The following is an 8411-nucleotide window of genomic DNA, read 5'->3' as shown; positions in this document are numbered from 1 at the left end:
TATACAGATTTATTTTAATAACAATTTAATTATACCGTTTGTTATTTTATATATTTTCAGTTCTAACGATTAAATCGTATATTATTATTTTTATTTAATATATATATATATATATATATATATATATATATATATATATATATATATATATATATATATATATATATATATATATATATATATTTATATTTATATGTATACACGTGTATTTACAATTAATGGTTCGTGAATCGTCGGAGATAGTTGAAAGTCAAATGAATATATGAAACAGTTCAAAATTTTCGAGACTCAACATTACAACTTTGCTTATCTTGTCAAAATTATATAAAGATTAAATTTAAATTTGGTTGGAAATTTTCGGGTCGTCACACAAACAGTCACGCAACACGTAATATGGCCATGCACGCATTGTGATGTGGAGAATCATTGTGTCATCTTATATGCCAAGCATATATGCGTAATACACATGCGCAAAAATGATGCGTACCGAGTATCTCATGCACTATGTGATAACACGTAATGTGCTTGAAGATGTATATGTCACAGGGACTGATATCCATGTTGATTGTAGTGAATGAGCGTTTAAGGACTCTACGAATTTAACTCTCCGATCCGGATACCTTGAATAACCCTAACCTAGATGATGATTTACATATGCTCTCATTTGTCACTGGCACACACGTTTTTTTAAACGGCAATATCGACACCGAATGCTCTCATTTGTCACCACACACACGCGTTATGATGAAACCCAATTCGCAACGATATTGGCAGTACCATCGAAGGTTAAGAAAACCCCTCAGAGACCTTCTTGGAGTGAGAATCGAACCTGGGTTGGCAGTACCACAAGTTGGATTTTACTCTCATACTACTCAAACCAAGTTTCGATGGTGCTGCAGATATTTTTTTTGTTGTACATGTATCGGATCATTCTTTTTTTTTTTATGAAAATATCTTTAATAATTTTAGTACTATTCGTTACTTTAAGGGGAAAAACGCATTTTATTTGTTAGGTTTCAGCTCTTAGTGACACCGCTCTGGGTGTCAAGTCTTCAAATATTTATTCCATGGTACGGAGTATTTACAAAAAAAATATTTTCTAGATAATTTGAAATATTTAAATGAACTCGTGGTCAAGGCTTTGGGTGTGTTTAGTGACAGTTATTTTTTTTAACAGAAATACGGGATCACTTATGGGGACTTAACCACATACGCGTCCATCTCCCTGCAGTTGCATAACCCGCCCCCAAATGTTGCTCAAGAGGAAACCCGGCCAATTCGAGGGCATGAGCGGTAAATCCCGCTCCCCCACTGCCCCCGCAACGTGATGTGCGCAAGGCACCCCTGGTGAAATTCAAGGGTAAAGGGGCAACATTGTGTTGCAATGCTGCACCCCACGAGAGTCGAACTCTTGCCCTCTTGCTAAGAGAGGCAGACCACTACCACATGAGCTACAACACAATGTTATTTTAGTTCTTATCTTTTATTAAAAAGCTCATATTCAATAAAAAGTTCCGTAAAACTTAAAGTTTTTAGATATGTGGAAAAAACTAAAAGCTAAGAAGTAGCTAGGGATGACATCGGGTCGGGTTTGAGCCGTGTTTAGGTAATCCTAGACCCGAACCCGGTTAGGAAACTTTGTCCCAAAACCCGGTCCCACACCCATCGGGTCCCATTTACTTACTAACCGTTGGGTTATCGAGTTTCCCCATTAGTGAACGGGGATCCCCATATACTTACTAACTCTATGGTTATCGGGTTTTCTTGTTGGTATCGAATATTCCCGTTGTTAACCATTATCATTTATCATTCACTTATTTCAGTTTACGTTTCAATAATGATATAAAATTGAGTTCTAAATCTTAATAAATATATATAAATATAGATCAATTGTACAATACCACATTGTAGTTTATATAATTATTATTATCCAATTTTGTTATAGTTATTAATGAAATTTGAAATCCTTTCGGGTCGAGTATGCGGGTCGAGTATGCGGATTTGTATGTAAACTCATCCTCATACCCAAACCTGGGGAAGAAATCAAAACCACTTCCATATCCTGCCCAAAATCCGAATACTCGGACCCGAACCCGACTTTAAAGTGTCATGTTTCGGGTTTACCCGTCGAATACGGGTCTCATTTTATTCTTTAATTAACATATTCATCTAATATATTAAACACTAAAATAAATTTAAAAAGCTAATGGCTACCGCTAGTTTTACCAAAACATACGTAAAATCAAACCAACTTCGACAATCCCTCCATTTCATTATTCCGGCAATATCATGAATTTACAAAAGCTGCAGCATTTTATAAAGATTCGAATGCGTTATTACAATCAATGTCGCTCATCACAGTCCATTGCTTCTACACTCGAACTCAATTCCCAGCCCAATTCGTTTGAACCCGGTGTTTTTCACAATGCACACAACCCGTTCGACGAAATGACTCAAAGAGACGTTTCCAGTTCTAACCATAACAACCTTCTTTTTGAGTTTGCTCGAACCAATAACAACGCTCAAGGACTCAAACATTTTCTAGGAATCCGTCGTTCGGGGTTAGCAGTTAATGGTGCAAGCTTCTCTTGTGTTTTAAAATTATGTGGAAGCTTGTGTGATCAATTGATAGGCAAGCAAATACATTGTGACTGTATTAAATACGGGTTCGTTGAAGATGTTAGCGTAGGCACTTCACTTATCGATATGTACACGAAAACAGAAGGAGTTTCGTTAGCTGAGAAGGTGTTCGATGAAATGCCTGAGACAAATGTAGTATCTTGGACTTCAATGCTGACTGGGTATTCGTTATCCGGGCTGCACGATCGGGCTATTGAGCTTTTTTTACAAATGCAAACTCAAGGAATCAAGCCTAATCCATTTACATTTGCAACAGTTCTTGGAGTGTTAGCTGATAACGGTGCAGTTATAAAAGGAATGCAAGTACCATGGTTGTAAAATTTGGTTTTGAACTGACAACATATGTGTTTAATTCTTTAATTAGTATGTATTCAAAATCACGTATGGTTCAATGCGCTAATAAAGTGTTTGATCGTATGGAAGTCAGAGATTCAGTTTCTTGGAATGGTATGATATCGGGTCTCGTTGCAAACGGGCGTGATTTAGTTGCGCTTGATTTGTTCCATAAGATGAGACTTGCAGGGGTCAAACTAACACAATCCGTGTTTGTAACGATATTAAGAGTGTGTGCAAACATTAAAGATATAAATTTTACAAAACAAGTACATTGTGATGTTTTAAAAATCGGTTTGGAATCGGACCCTAATGTTAGAACAGCACTTATGGTTTCGTATATGAAAAGCTCACAAATGGATGATACAATGAGATTATTTAACACATTGAAAGGGGTTAAAAACGTGGTGACATGGAGTGCGATGATCGGTGGGTATATACAAAATGGTGACATCACTAAAGCAGTTAATTTATTTTTTAAAATGTGTAGGGAAGCTGTTAAACCAAACGAGTTCACTTATTCGACGATTCTTGCTGCAATATCGCCTTTTCAAATTCACGCGCAAGCGATCAAGACGAATTACGAATCATGTACGTCAGTTGGGACTGCGCTTTTGGATGCGTATATGAAGATATGAAACTTTAATGATGCTGTTAAAGTTTTCGAATGTGTGAAAGAAAAAGATATTGTTACATGGTCTGCCATTTTATCAGGTTATGCACAGTTAGGTGATGTTGATGGGGCTATACGGGCGTTTCTCCAGCTGGCAAACGATGGGGCCTGACCGAACGAGTATACGTTTTCGAGTATCCTTAACGCGTGTGCTAGTCCTTTTGCTGCAATCGAGCACGGGAAACAGTTTCACGCAAGGGCAATAAAGGAAAACTACAATGATGCGTTGTGTGTAAGTAGTGCGCTGGTTACTATGTACGCGAAACGAGGTAATATCGAGAGTGCGAACAAAGTTTTCGAAAGACAAATTGAACGAGACTTGGTTTCATGGAACACGTTGATTTCGGGATACGCGCAACACGGGTACGGTAAAAAGGCGCTTGAAGTATTTGAGCGAATGGGAGAAGAGAATCTTGAAATGGATGACATCACGTTTATCGGTGTGATTACTGCGTGTACTCATGCGGGATTAGTCAACTAAGGTGAACGATATTTCAACATGATGGTTAACGATTTGGGTACTGACCCGACACAAGAACATTACTCGTGTATGGTTGATTTGTATAGCCGAGCTGGCTTACTTGAAAAAGCTTTGATTTTTATAAACAAGATGCCGTTTGAACCCAGTTCAACAATTTGGCGGTCACTTTTGGCTGCTTCTCGTGTTCATAAAAACATAGAAATTGGGAAAATTGTGGGTGAGAAACTTATGTTGCTTATTCAGCTGCGTACGTGTTGTTATCGAATTTATACGCGACGTCTTGTAATTGGCAAGAACGAACGAAAGTTAGGAAGTTAATGGACGAAAGGAAAGTTAAAAAAGAAGCGGGGTATAGTTGGATTGAAATAAAGAACAAGACGTATTCGTTTGTTTCTGGTGATACTTCACATATTGAATCGGATTTGATTTATTTAAAGTTGAAAGAATTGGGATTGAGATTAAGGGATGCAGGGTATTTGCCTGATACGAGTTATGTTCTTCATGATGTTGAAGATGAGCATAAAGAAGATATAATTTTTCAACATAGTGAGAGATTGGCGGTTGCGTTTGGGTTGATTTCGACACCTCCTGGTAGTTTGTTGCAGATTGTGAAGAATCTTAGGGTTTGTGGTGATTGTCATAATGTGTTTAAGTTGATATCGATGATTGAGGGAAGGGAAATTGTTGTTAGGGATTCGAATCGATTTCATCATTTTAAAGATGATGCATGCTCTTGTGGAGAATATTGGTGATCATTGTTAGTAAACGATTTGGGTAAAAATTTTCAGAGATGTTACCAATAGTTAATTCTTCGGCTAACAGCAACAGGGAAACAACATTAAGAATGAAGTGTAGCAGATGATAATGTATCTATTGAAAAGTTCATCTTGTAGACGGACGGTGAAAACAAGTCCAGGTACGCTGCGGATCACTTGAACATCGTAAAACTGCAGAGTGAAGTGTATTTTTGTTCCATGAAATTGGTGTATATTATGTTGTGTTTGATCACCTATTTATTGAATGGTTCAACACTAGATGTCAAATCGTTAAGCATTCAATTTGTTTGTCAGTGACATGTGAATGACAAATGATATTGAACCGTTGAGCTGAATCATTTAGAGTTGAAATACACACTTAACCATTCAGTACTTCCATTTTCTTTAATATCTTTTTTAAATTATTATCAAACAATTATAAATTATATTCTTTATTAATTTATTCATTTAAAAGTATAATACATTAATTTTACACATTTTACTGAGATGATTTAAAGTGGTTATTAAACATGTTACTGTTGTTCATAACTAAGTTCAATCAAATACTTTGAATCATTTAAAATTTTGAACTATTCAACGCTTAATAATTCTGTGTCATCAAACGCACCCTTAGTATACAATGAGAAAAGATGTATCAGTTATGTTAACAATTATTGCATTGCATTTTGTTGCACAGAAGCAAGTCCCAATCAACATTCAGAGATTGTTGAACAATGGCATGCCATGAAGGTCACGAGCGCAATAATTCTCAAATTGGTAGACTGTGCGTTGCCTTGTGCATCTGGTAAATTTGAGCGAAATAATTCTCAAATTGTGTTTTGATGCATACCAACGCCCATTCGACCCACCTATAAGTCCGCCTAAGCTAAATCATATTATGGAGAGAAAGGTCAAGATTGCTATTCATGCTGGAAAGGTAGATTAGATGATTGGCTGAATGTTGACCCTGATAAAGTGTGATCGAAACTTTCTGGTGACACGAAATATAGAAAAATCGGACGCCAATTTCAGAATCTGGCAACTTCGCGATCGCAAGAATTGTTTTGCAATTGCGAAACTGAGTTTTATGAACCTCGCGATCACGAGAAATTCTTCGCCCTCGCGAAATTCATGCTAACGGGTTGAATACTGAATTTTGAAACCTTGTAACATAACCAATAGTCTGGCAACTCACCTCATGACAGACTCCTTTAGACTCAAATGTACACAATTAAGCAAGATATTCTCGTAAAAGTTTTTAATCATTTCTGTGAACACCCCTAGCATGTTTACATACTGAGGTTTGAAACCTTGTAACGATGCCTAATTACTACTCCGTACTAGTCAGTAGTCACAATTAACTGAGATATCCGTCATGGATAAATTTGAGAATTTTAGTATTTTGCAAGCTATATGAACAAACAATTAAACTACTAGGCCGCACGATACTTTAAACATGTGCTTTGATCAATCCAAGATCATCCTATGAAGGCTAATCAAGGATTGAGTGCAATGAGGGGTACAATGGATGTCGATTAGGATTTTGGGACCTTATTGTCATATTTCGTTAAGTGCTAAACGATCAACAACCATGTCCCGGTCTTCGTAAATTACCTTAACCAACAATGATCAAGTCTCGGGTAAACTCACGAGAGAGATCAATATGGCTAGAGCAATTCTTCCAGAATCAACAACCTAAAATGAGAGGCCAAGCTCCCTATTTATAGGTTTGAGATCTATGCGGAAGTAAGATGTGCGTGCACTTAGGCATTCCGCACAACTACTGCGAAAAGCCTACACACTCTTAAATATTCCGCGCAGTCTCACCGCGTATGTTCACATTTACCGCGGTTTATTGTCTTGCATCTATCGTCTTTAAGTAACTTTTCGCACTACAAATATACATATGCATATGTATGTATATGATCAAGTCCCCCCAGTTTATTGTGTTACATTTTTGCAAAAAATGTAAGACAATAAACTCTAAAAAATAAAAATTGTAGTTTCCGTGACCTTCATACCTACACTTCCTTACGCAGTTACGCACATCTGTCAAATAAACCATCTGCGTCATATCATTTATTCTAACCGCTATATATTTAGCCGTTGAAATCCTGACGCATTTTAATAGCTGTTGATTTGTGATGGTTATATGCAAACGGTACTTTGCAATCTTGAGAGTATAAATAGAGGATATAGCCGCATATTTCAAAGTTCACTTTTTCTTGCCATTTTCTCTATCAAAAAGGTGCATTCATAATCTTCATCATATTCATCCAATTTCTGCGTTTATTTTGCATACTCTTAATCAAACATAAAAGTTTTATTTCTTATTTTCACCATGTCTGCATCCCCTCTCCATCTGTTTCTGGTCCATCCGTTAATGACTTCGACTCCAACATTACGGATGACATACTTACGCAGATCAAACTCAGTTATCCAATGCTCGATATATTTGAGCCAATTGCACCTCCAGCGGGTATCAAGGCCAACAATCCACCAAAGGATTATTTTGCTATTTACGAAACTTCACTATTCTTAGGTAACCTTAGGTTCTCGCTTACAGACTTTTTCTTAAGTGCGTGTCAGTTCTTTGCAATGAGCCCTGGACAATTTCATCCTAACGCGATTGCAAAGCTCATTCTTTTTGAGATGTATTGCAACTCGATTAACAGGCCAGTTTCATTAGATGTGTTTCGTAGGTTCTCTACCATTCTTACGCATGATTCCAGTTGGTTTACACTTAAGTGCCGCAATGGAGTAATGGATACTCCCAAAGAAAATGTCGGCAACTGGCAACAATCCTTCTTTTTTGTTAAAAAGACTGCCATTCGCGAGTATCAAAATGTTGATACTTGGGCAACCACATTTGCAAAGAACAGCAAAGATCGCGCTCATCTTGACGAGTATCAACAAGAAACTCTAAAGCTAGTTACCAATGCACGCTTACAAATTTGCCTATATGGGATTGTACCTCTTCATGTAGGCAGAATTTCCACTCATTGGCTGTGGCCCAATCAAATAGGCATCTGCAAAGATGCAGATGGTGATGGTACGCTTTCATCCTTTTACAATTTAGTCACAAATCTTTAAATGTTATTATTATTAACACATTTGCGCTTTTTTCACAAAGATTCCTCTCTCAAAGTTTATGCGCTTGAAAGACATTAGAGGATTCACCTCATACCACCGCTCTTTAGAGGATGATAATGAAGCCACCGATATTGAGGAACCTTTGATAAACACGAATATCATTCCTGATGTCCATGAAAAAGGCAAACGCAAAAGCAGCGCAACTAATCCCGCAACAACGGCGAAGAAACGTGCCAAACGCACTACCCGCGAAGAGTCTGAAGAGGGTATGTGTGATGACCTGTCCTAATCCACTTGGACGAAGTCTTCAACAGTTGGTGAGTTCATAGGTTTATCATATCAATCATTTCAATATATTAATAGACCACAAGATTTCCATTTATAAATATATGTACACTCGCAAGTGTATAAAACCGTTCTGCTTATGTTGAGGCCT

At 37.2% G+C, this 8411-nt stretch overlaps 1 pseudogene; it reads left to right on the top strand.

Moving 5' to 3' along the window:
- The first annotated feature begins 2289 nt into the window (after window positions 1-2289).
- Window positions 2290-5130, top strand: LOC139866682 (pentatricopeptide repeat-containing protein At2g27610-like; annotated as a pseudogene).
- Window positions 5131-8411: the final 3281 nt, after the last annotated feature.

Source organism: Rutidosis leptorrhynchoides, chromosome 1 (assembly GCF_046630445.1).
Source record: "Rutidosis leptorrhynchoides isolate AG116_Rl617_1_P2 chromosome 1, CSIRO_AGI_Rlap_v1, whole genome shotgun sequence".
NCBI classification, from domain to species: domain Eukaryota; kingdom Viridiplantae; phylum Streptophyta; class Magnoliopsida; order Asterales; family Asteraceae; genus Rutidosis; species Rutidosis leptorrhynchoides.
This window is presented reverse-complemented; position numbering and strand designations above follow the sequence as displayed.